General features: G+C 36.6%; 2 pseudogenes; one reads left to right on the forward strand and one right to left on the reverse strand.

Moving 5' to 3' along the window:
• Positions 1 to 398: 398 nt before the first annotated feature.
• On the forward strand, positions 399 to 764 carry LOC130858938 (microtubule-associated proteins 1A/1B light chain 3B-like; annotated as a pseudogene).
• A 1,050-nt stretch (positions 765 to 1,814) lies between these two features.
• On the reverse strand, positions 1,815 to 2,526 carry LOC130858939 (glycine cleavage system H protein, mitochondrial-like; annotated as a pseudogene).
• Between the last annotated feature and the right edge of the window lie 8,859 nt (positions 2,527 to 11,385).

The raw sequence follows: 11,385 nt of genomic DNA on the forward strand, positions 1-11,385 counted from the left end.
AAAAGAAACCATAAACAAGACTAAAAGGCAACCCTCAGAATGGGAAAAAATAATTGCCTATGAAACAACGGACAAAGGATTAACCTCCAAAATATACAAGCAGCTCATGAAGCTTAATACCAAAAAAGCAAATAACCCAATCCACAAATGGGCAGAAGACCTAAATAGAAATTTCTCCAAAGAAGACATGCAGATGACTAACAAACACTTGAAAAGATGCTCAACATCACTAATCATCAGAGAAATGCAAGTCAAAGCCACAATGAGGGGTCACCTGACGCGGCTGTGGGCTGAGGAGACACAAGAATGGTAGCTGTCGCCACAGTCGGAGCTGCTGCAGCCAACGCCTGGACCTCCGGGATCCTCCACATCTCCGCCCCTGCCCAGCCTGCCGCAACATGCCATCGGAGAAAACCTGCAAACAGCGCCAAACCTTGGAACAAAGAGTAGAAGATGTCCGACTTACCCGAGAGCAGCATCCTACCAAAATCCCTGTAATAATAGAATGATACAAAGGTGAGAAGCAGCTTTCGGTCCTGGATAAAACAAAGTTCCTGGTGCCTGATCATGTCAACATGAGTGAGCTCATCAAGATAATTAGAAGGTGCTTACAGCTCAATGCTAATCAAGACTTCTCCCTGTCAGTGAATGGACATAGCATGGTGAGTGTGTCCACACCGGGTTGCGAAGTGTATGAAAGTGAGAAGGATGAAGATGGATTCCTGTGTATGGTATACGCCTCTCAGGACGCTACAGGATACTGAAACTAAAAGCATTAAAATTCAGATACACTTCCTCTACCTTTTGGCTTAAAGCTGTAGATGATCCATGTTTGATGTTAAGTATGTGACTAAAATATGTTATTAAAAAGCATTTTTAAGAGTATTTCAGTTCACTGTTAGGTCAAGCAGTCATCAGAATTCCCCCACTCCATGTGCATATCAGTTTTGAAAATAGTAAAAGGAAACACAGATTAATGTCAGACAGTAAACATTTTCAAAGTCCAACTAGGATAAATAACCAGTGTTTCCGACTACCTGCATGGGGTTCACTATGTACCACTTTTGTGAGAGCTGTCACAGAAGGAGCACAGAACCACTTGAGACTGTACGTGTAGCAGGTCACCATTTACCCTTGTGTATTTAGATGTGTGTGGAAAATTTGTATCTGTTAGTGGCAGTTATTTACTGTAATTGAGGAAGAAAAAGCAATATTACTGCATATGGGCCCTCAAGCCCTATCAACTATTCTTCCTGATGCATGCATCTGTCCACATGGCTAACTTTTAATATGTATATTTTTACATTATGTAAATTCTTAATTAGCCTGTCTTGTTTAGATTGTATACATCATTATATCTGACCTTCTTGTAACTACTGTGTGATCAATAAGATTCCTATAAGAAACTCTCCTTTTTTTTTTTTTTAATTATGAAGGTAAAGATTTTATTATTAAACTGTTTATTTTCCTGCAAGGCTGTTGCTTCACTGTATAAAAATAGCACCAGCAAACACTGTATATTGTAAAATTAAGATAGTAATGTTCATCATTGCACACTACACAACTAACAAACTCTTCTCCACTGCCAGTTATTTCCAGTGGGAAGATCACTGAGTATTTTGACCCAAATCCAGGGATGGCTGTAAGCAAATTACAATATTATATATAAGGCTTAAGATAACACTGTTATCCTTAAATTACATAATTTTTATAACTAGTTTTACCACAGATAATTTCAGGAATTCTGAATATTATAACTGGAGCCTAGCCTAAAAATCATAGGTTGCTGTGAAAAAGAGATGCATAGTGTTTATCTCAAATCATTAGGAAGTTAAGGGGTAATTTTCTTTAGGAAACATTGTTGCAAGTAGTTTCTTTTGCTAAAAGTTGCTTTTTAAAAATCTATCCACCACTAATTTAAGACAACTATGCTAGATTAAGTTGTTTCAAACTAGTTTATTTAGCAGTTCCATTTTCACTCCTCAATAGATTTTATGTATTTCTCATATGCTTCTTCACTCATTAGTTCATCTAGTTCTGAAGGGTTACTGAGTGTCATCTTGATCAGCCAACCATCTTCATAACAAGATTTGTTGACAAGTCCTGGATTTTCTGCTAGAGCTTCATTAATTTCAGTTACTTCTCCTGATAGAGGAGAATAGAGTTCACTAGCAGCTTTCACACTTTCCAAAGCACCAAATTCCTCTTGTTTGTTCAATTTTGTCCCAACTTCAGGCAGACTACAGTAAACAACATCTCCCAAAGCTTCCTGTGCAAAATTGCTGATTCCCACTGTTCCAACACCCTTTTCTGTTGTTACCCATTCATGTTTATCTGTGAATTTACGCACCGAGAGCAGAGCGGGGCCAGTGCGCAGCGCCCGGACGGCGCGGCCCGCAGTTCCCAGGGCGGCGGCGGGCAGGGCGCGTTGGGCGCAGAGATAGCACGCAGGCTGTACACCACAGCCCGCACGCTTCGCGCCGCTCGCAGCGCCATGTTCGCAGGGATGCGGAGGGTCTCCGCGCAGCACCGAGAGCACCCCGGCCGGTGAGGGCGGGCGGGGGCGGCCCCGGGCCGGAGCGAGCCGGAGCCGAAACGCTCCTTTTTAAAAGACAAAAATACCATGCTGGGAGGGGTGACTTACTTATAATCCCACATTAGTGGGTGGTTACTCTATACGATCTTTAAAACAAGTCTGTTTTTAATGAACTAAGGTGAATAAGGGCAAAGCTAAAAACTGTTACACACACACAAAAAAGCCACAATGAGGTATCACCTCACACTGGTCAGAATGGACATCATCAAAAAACCTGGAAAGAAATGCTGGAGAGGGTGTGGAGAAAATGGAACCCTCCTGCACTGTTGGTGGGAATGTAAGTTGGTACAGCCACTATGGAAAACAGTATGGAGTTTCCTTAAAAAACTAAAAATGGAACTACCATATTACCCAGCAATCCCACTTTTGGGCATATACCCAGAAAAAGCCATAATCCAAAAAAGAAACATGTACCACAATGTTTACTGCAGCACTATTTACAATAGCCAGGACATGGAAGCAACCTAAATGCCCATCAACAGATGAATGGATAAAGAAGATGTGGTACGTATATACAATGGAATATTTTGCAGCCATAAAAAGGAATGAAATTGAGTTATTTGTAGTGAGGTGGATGGACCTAGGGACTGTCATACAGAGCAAAGTAAGCCAGAAAGAGAAAAAGGAATACTGTATGCTAACTCATATATATGGAATCTAAAAAAAATGGTACTGATGAACCCAGTGACAGGGCAAGGATAAAGATGCAGATGTAGAGAATGGACTTGAGGACACAGGGTGGGGGATGGGGGGGCGAAGAGAAAACTGGGATGAAGTGAGAGAGTAGCATTGACATATATACACTACCAAATGTAAAATAAATAGCTAGTGGGAAGTTGCTGCATGACATAGGGAGATCAACTTGATGATGGGTGATGACTTAGAGGGCTGGGATAGGGAGGGTAGGAGGGAATCATGGGAGGGAGGGGATATGGGGATATATGTATAAATATAGCTGATTCACTTTGTTGTACAGCAAAAACTGGCACAACAGTGTAAAGCAATTATATTCCAATAAAGAGCTTATAAATAAATAAATAAATAAATAAATAAATAAATAAATAAATAGAATATTGACAAGCCATATGGTTTAAATTTATTATTTATTATTATTATTATTACTTACATGAGGTAGGACGTATGAAACAAAACTTGGAAAATATAGCATGAAATCTCTAGACCTCATCATATATATCTCTAATATCCAGATATCTTGGTTTGCATCAACCAACCACTGAGCATATTGAAATGACATCTAATTATGAAAAAGAAAGGATACCAAATATTACTTGAAAATAAGAAACAGTAATCCAAGTTTAGTTTATAAATTAGCTATGAATATAATTTTTAACATTATTATTAGAGATTTTTGGTTTCAACTTTGAAATGTAAAGGGCATGAACATGGTCTCTTCCACCCTTACAAAAAGAAAAAACTGGGCAAATTGAAAATCAATAACTTTTCTTGGACTCATCAGAAAACTGAGGTTTTAGGGAGAGATAAATTAGGAGTTTGGGATTAGCATATACACACTACTATATATAAAATAGATAAACAACAAGGACCCAGTGTATAGCACAGGGAACTATATACTCAATATCTTGCAATAACCTATAATGGAAAAGAACCTGAAAAAGGATATATATATATAACTGTCACATATATATAAAAGTGAGTCACTTTGCTGTACACTTGAAACTAACACAGCATTGTGAATTAACTATACTTTAATAAAAATGAAAATAAACATAAAAATTAAAAATAAATAAGAAAACTGGGGTTTTAGGGCAAACCAACATCCTGAAATCAGAAGAAGCAGGCACATGGAAAGAATGACAGCCAAGATCAGCTAATCAGGAGCAAAAGCATTTGGAGCTTGAAAACGGATAGGACACTGAAATGGTGAATTTACATCTGTAGAGGGTGAGTGTGTGCCACCCTGGGAGTGAGAAGTTTCTTGGGGTGGTAGTATTTAGGAGCCCCACATTTTTACGGACTTTAACTCCTGAAACTATAGGTTCTCATAATGAAGAGCTGAGATCTTTTCATGGCTCCTCCAAAGAGAGGGGAATAGTAATTTCTGTGAAATACAATCAGAACCTTCTCCAAAAAGAAGGCCTGTTCTCCAGGGAAAAGATTTTTGCAGAGCCTCATCTTCCCAAAAAAGGCCTTTCCTCTCATTTCATCCCCTCTAGGCTTCTTGTCTCACCACAGGTGTCGGGGAATGTAATATAGTCAAGAAAGTCAACGGAACATAGTCATGAAATCTATTTCTTTAAGGAAGTACGTTGGGAACACTGGAGCTAGGGAAGTAGGAAAGTGGATATAGGTGGAGGGAGGGGTAGGTATACAACTGAAAACACTTGTGAAGATCAGAGTTAAGAGACGCAGTTTCACTGAAAGACGGTATTTAATTGGAAGCTTATAGAACATTCCCCTCTCCCATACCTTACCACCCCATCAACAAGGCTCCAGTATAATTATAGTAGGTGACAGCTGAAAGAGCAGTAAGACACATACTGTCTCTGAAGGGAAGATGTTAGAGAAGGGAAGTACAGAGTCAATGGGGGAGACAAATACAAGAGTCTTGGAGGAATTTGAAGTCTCTGCCACCTACATGTTTGCTACAGCAAACATTAAACATAGTGCAACTCCTAGCCAGGTTAACATAATGCCACACATTAAAGACCTATTTAATCATTTTCTACTACTTGGAGCAACATGTTTGGCTTTCAGCAAATAATTTAAAAGTATGCCAAAAATCAAGAAAGAAAACCACATTCTGAAGAGACAAAGCAACCATTATTACAACCAGACTCATATGTAATACAGAGGCTGGAATTACTGGACAGAAAATTTAAAATAACTCTGAATAATATATTAAAGGCTCTCATGGAAAAAATAGACAACATGTAAGAACAGATAGGGAATATAAGCAGAGAGACGGAAGCTCTAAGAAAGGATAAAAGATACAGCTAGAAATCAAAACAACTGCAACAGGAATGGGAAATGCCTCTGATGGGCTTATCAGTAGACTTGGCTGATAAAACTATCAATGAGTTTGAAGATAGATCAATAGAAACTTTCCAAACTGAAATACAAAAAGAAAAAAGTGTGAAAAAATTGGAACATTCGCAAACTGTAAAAAATTTCAAAAGTTGTAAAACGTGCGTAATTGGAACACCAGAAGAAGAAAGAAAGGAGAAAAGAAATATTTGAAATAATAAAGGATAAGAATTTTCCAAAATTAATGACAGACATCAAACCACAGACCCACAGATCCAAGAAGCTCAGGACTAAGCAGGATGAAATCCATACCTATGCATATTATATTCAAATTGCAGGGAACTAAAGACAAAGAAAGGAATGTCTATGACTTAGATAGGAATGGATAAAAATATACCATACTAACAGTAATTAAAAGAAATCTGAAGTAGCTATGCTAATTCCCGACAAAGCGGACTTCAGAACAAGGAACATTTTCAGGGATAAGAAGGGACATTACATAACAATAAGGAAACATTACACAGTTACAATGTCCAAAAAGACATAACAACTTTTAAATGTGTATAAATCTAAGAAGAGAACATCAAGATACGTGAAGTAGAAACTTACAGAACTGGATGGGGAAATAGACAAATCTACCATTATAGTTAGAGCCTTAAACATCCCTTTCTCAATAACTGATATGTCAAGCAGGCAGAAAGTCAATAATAACATAGTTGACCTGAACAGCACTATCAAGTAATTTGATGTAATTAACATTTATGTACTACTCCATCCAACGGAGGCATAATAGATATTTCCCTCAAGTTCACTTGAAACATTTGCCAGGACCACATTCTGGTCCATAAAATATACCTTAGCAAGTTTAAAAGAATAGAAATCATAAAAAATGGAACTAAAATAGAAATCAATAACAGAAAGATAGCTGGAAAACTCCAAAATGTTTGGCAATTTAAAAAACACACTTTCAAATAGCAGATGGATCAAAAATAAATCTCAAGATAAATTTTTTAATGTTTTTAATTAAATTAAAATGGAGATACAGGTTATCAAATTTTGTGGAGTAAAGCAAATGCAATGCATAGTGGGAAATTTATAATAGCTCTAAATACATCAAATATCTTAGATGAAGCGATCAGTTCCTTGGTCAAAACTCATACAAGGGGAAACAGATAATCTGGATAGCCCTGGAAAAATTAAAAGTATAGAGATGGTTAACAGATCATTTGTTGCATTTTATCAAAACTCACAGATTTCATAGTATATCAAGTGAGTCAAAGTATGCAAATAAAAAGTCTTTTAGGAGGCTGAAAGATCACAGAGTGGAATGCAGATTCTAAACTATGTATCTAACTGTATTACAAAGATATGAATTAGGGTTACTGAAGGAAGAGGAAGACAAAGATACTGACCTAAGTAACACTGGAAATGGGTAAAGTTTGTTAGAATAAAGGCAAAAGGAGCAGTATATAAGTGTTGTAGTTGATACAGTTGTTTCTCATAGAAATTGGATAGTGGATGGCAGGTGTTGGGGCGGGGTGTGTCTCCCTGTTACAGTGAGAGGATACAGTAAGTAAGTGGAGAGGCTAGAGTAATCCATGCGGTGGTACCAGCTAGATTTGGAAACACCATATGCGCTCATGCTTAGCTTAAAATAGATACATATGGTTACCTAAGGAGACATTTATGGATTTGTGTACATACAGGGATTAGCACACTCAGGTATTTCCTTGCTCTGTCTGCTGAGATGGGCTACAAGCAATAACACACCAGAAGCAATAAGCACAAACAGGGCTTACCTGTTGGCTTCTAATATATTTTCCAGGAAGAAGAACCAGGGCTCCTTGAAGAAATGGCTGATTACAGAACTAAGACAGGAAATACAAAGAAGCCTGGAGCATTCCGTTGTGTCAGGAAGTAAGAACGTGCTCACACACACACACACACACACAAACACACGCCGTGGTAGCATGTTGAGGAGACAAATGGCCAACTGAAAACCTCCCGATTGACAAAACTGGAATAAACTGGGTGGAAAAATAGTTTTGGATTATAACCCAAAGGATAGAATAATTGTCTATGAGTCAATACTGATACAAATAAATGACAACAAAATGAAAAGACGTCCTCCATTCAGAAAAATTCCATATAATTTATGTAAATATTGTATTCTCGCAGAAGTAGAGCACAATTCCCCACTCACGTGTGGGTTGTGCTTAGTGACTTCCTTGCAAAGTGGACAGAAAGGGGAATAAAGAGGAAAACTTAACAGTGGAGAAACCCTATAAATACTATCTCAGACAGGTGGTCAAGGTGTGTGCTGACAGTAATGTTATGTTATAGTAGTACATGCCATCAACATGATAGGATAAGAATAACAATTTACCTCTGTGCTGAGACATTCTAGGAAATTCTCCACCAGCAAGGAAAGTGAGAAATTGTCATGGCTAAGAGGAGCCTATGGAGACATGAAGGATAATGCAACGTGGCATATTGGGTGGGACACTGGAGCAGAAAAAGGACATTGGATAAAAATTAAGGAACTCTGAATAAAGTATGGACTTTAGTTAATGATATTGTGCCAATGTCGGTCCTTAATTGTGACAAATGTACAATAGGTATGCAAGATGGTAACAACAGAGGGAACGGGGTGTGAGGTATATGGAAACTCTGTACAGGTTATCTTCACAAGTTTTTGTAAACCTAAAACTTCTTTAAAACAAAGCTTATTTTTAGAAATTACTATTGGAACTGTACTTTGTCATGCTTCAAAATGTTTTAAAATATGATAGGTAGTTCATAGTCATTGAAGAAAAAATATAAACTGATTTGATAGGCCAAAAGAAAGTAACCACTAAAATTTACTCAAAAAATAACCACTATTAACACTTTGGAGTATTTCTTTTTTGACTTATACATATGCTTTTCCCAAAATTACAACCATAATTTATGTATCATTTTGAAGTTTTTCCACATAAAAGTATTTTTTGAATGTCAATTCATTATAAAAGCAGGCAACTTTATTATAACTTTTATATGTGACAATGTCTTCTGTTATGCTTTTGTAGTATAATTCATTTAACCAATTCCCCTATTGAGAGATATTCAAGGTATAGAGATTTTCCTTCAAACTCTTTGTAAGTGTATTAATGAATTTTCATAGGTTGAAATCCTGAAAGTGGATCTGTTCAGTTAAAGGATAGGTTCTTTTTAATGCCTCTATATACATATGGATAAATTCCCTATAGAATGGCTGTGCAATTTAACATGACTCCCAGCTGTAAAAGAGTGTGGACTTTTTTTTTTTATATTCTCTCCAAAATTTAGGATTATGTGCTTAAAATTAAAAATAAATATTTGCCAATCTAAAAGAAAAAAATTCGTACCTCATTGTCATTTTAATTTGCATTTCTTTGCTCATGTGGTTGAAGATATATTCACATATCCACTGGTCATTTTCATTTCTTTTGTAAATAATCTCTTCATAGCTTTTGTTAATAAGAGTAACACTTTGTTATAACTGTGCTAGAATACAAAATATACCAGTATTTTTCTCAGTTTGGTTTAAAATTTTTTATTTTATTTTTTTGTTCCCCTCCCTCTCCTTCCTTCCTGCCTTTTCCTTTCTTTTCCTTTTCTCTTTTTTTCTTTTTCTTTCTTCTTTTCTTTCTTTCTTTTTCTTTTTCTTTTTCTTTCTTTCTTTCTTTCTTTCTTTCTTTCTTTCTTTCTTTCTTTCTTTCTTTCTTTCATAAAGTCACAAGCATTTGCTTGTGAGTTTACATCAAGCATTTGCTGTAAGGTTTTATTTTAGAATTCATGCTTATAAAAGCCCCTCGGTCCTAAAAATGTAAATATTCACTTAAATATTGTTTATAAATTTTAATCCCTAACATATTTATATTCTTATTTGTTGTGAGGTAAAGATATAACTTATTTTTTTCCAGGAAAGTATTAACTAACAACCCTAACACTCATTCAATAATACATCTTTTTCCTATTGATTTAAAATGCCACTATTATCATACTTTGAATACTTGAATGCATTTGTTTCTATTACTTGGTCTAGTGTCCCTTTGATTTCAATGCCTATTCCAGTACATTCAACACTTTTAATTTGTTGTTTTTACTTTGATGATTAAGTTGATAACATCCTAGACCTTTTTTGCTGCTTAGCAAAGCACAGTAACCTTGAGAATGTACAGATTTCAGGAAGTCTTTTCTTCTTTGACTACCTCCTGTGAGGAAGCGGGGCTTGGAATTCACTAATCTGAGGAGGGGTTTCGGTGTCAAATGCGCTGGCCTTGTCTTTGTGAAAGAGGAGACCATTTCATGACCAATGATTATCTCTATGTTAATTCCATCTTAAAAGACAAGCAATTTAGTGACCTGTATGTTCAGATGTTAACACATGTTAAGTGCAATTGATTCTCCTGTTTTAGGTTGTAAGCTTAACACTAAAGAGGTCAAAAAGGATTAGTCTCCACACCAGTCTGTCCCCATCCCATTGCAATAGCACAGGATGGCCTCACCAAATAGGTCAAAAGCTTTCTCACTCTTTCAAATGAATACCACCTCTCCATTTAAGCATCTATGCTTCACTGCCATCAAAGCAAGCTCCCTGGGTGGACAGATGCTTTTTACTAGGACCCTCCACTATCTTTTAACATTTCTGAGAACCCTGTTGTCTTCATCAAAAAGAAAACTTAATTGTTAACAGAACTACTTTCTTTCTTTGCGATTGGATCACCAATTAGAGTTCTATTCGTGAATTTACTTAATAAGATTAGAAAAATTCCAGGGATTTAAAAAATTAAGCAGTCCCAAGTGACCCACTGGATCAACAGTAAGGTTAGGCTCGTGGGTGAGATCAGTTCCTTTTTCTTTAAAATCTTACTTTTATGTTTGCTCTGTTTTCCAGGAAAACAGCAATCTACATTGCAGCTTGATGCTTTCATTTATTTATTAATTTTTTTGACATTTACATATTTCTGTACAAATAAAATGATTTAGTGGCTAAGAGCATGGACTCCAAAGCCAGATTGCCTGGATTCAAATTCTGGATTTACTACTGGTGTGGATGATTATGTAAAACTGGGAAAGATAAAAAGATCACAAAGATTTTTTCAGCGTTGTGCTGGAACTTTGTCAAAAAGCTCCAACCATGGATTATTTAATTAACTAGAGGATGTACTTTGATTTACAGCTTAGATCAGCTGCTGTCAAACTTTTTGGACTCAAGATCCTTTACTTTTTTTTTTTTGGCTGCATCGTGTGACTTGCAGGATCTCAGTTCCCTGACTAGGGACTGAACCAGGCCACAACAGTGAAAGCCCAGAATCCTAACCGTTAGGCTACCAGGGAACTCCCAAGATCCTTTACATTTTAACAAATTCTTGAGGAAGGCAAATAATTTTTGTTTGTGAAGGCGTATTCATAGATAATCCTCCTATTAGAAATTAAAAGTGAAAACATGTTAGTGTTTATTTTTCAGTTCATGTATTCAATAAGATAAAATTTCAGGGTTTACACAAATATTTAAAATGAACTGAACATTCCCCAACAGACCTTAGCCATCTTGTTCTTCCTTCAATATAGAAAGTGAGGTAAAGCCACTGGACTGCAAAATCTCTGTACATGGTAAAATTTTCCCAAGGACAAATGCCCTGTAAAATGAGCCACAGACCTAGGTGAGGTGACTCAATGGGGCTTTGTTTTAGGACAGCTCTCCCCTGTAAGTCCTGCTTTGCTCCTGTTGACTCAGATATTTGCCAGTTATTGGGTGA

The sequence above is a fragment of the Hippopotamus amphibius genome, chromosome 8 (genome assembly GCF_030028045.1).
Source record: "Hippopotamus amphibius kiboko isolate mHipAmp2 chromosome 8, mHipAmp2.hap2, whole genome shotgun sequence".
In the NCBI taxonomy this organism is placed as follows: domain Eukaryota; kingdom Metazoa; phylum Chordata; class Mammalia; order Artiodactyla; family Hippopotamidae; genus Hippopotamus; species Hippopotamus amphibius.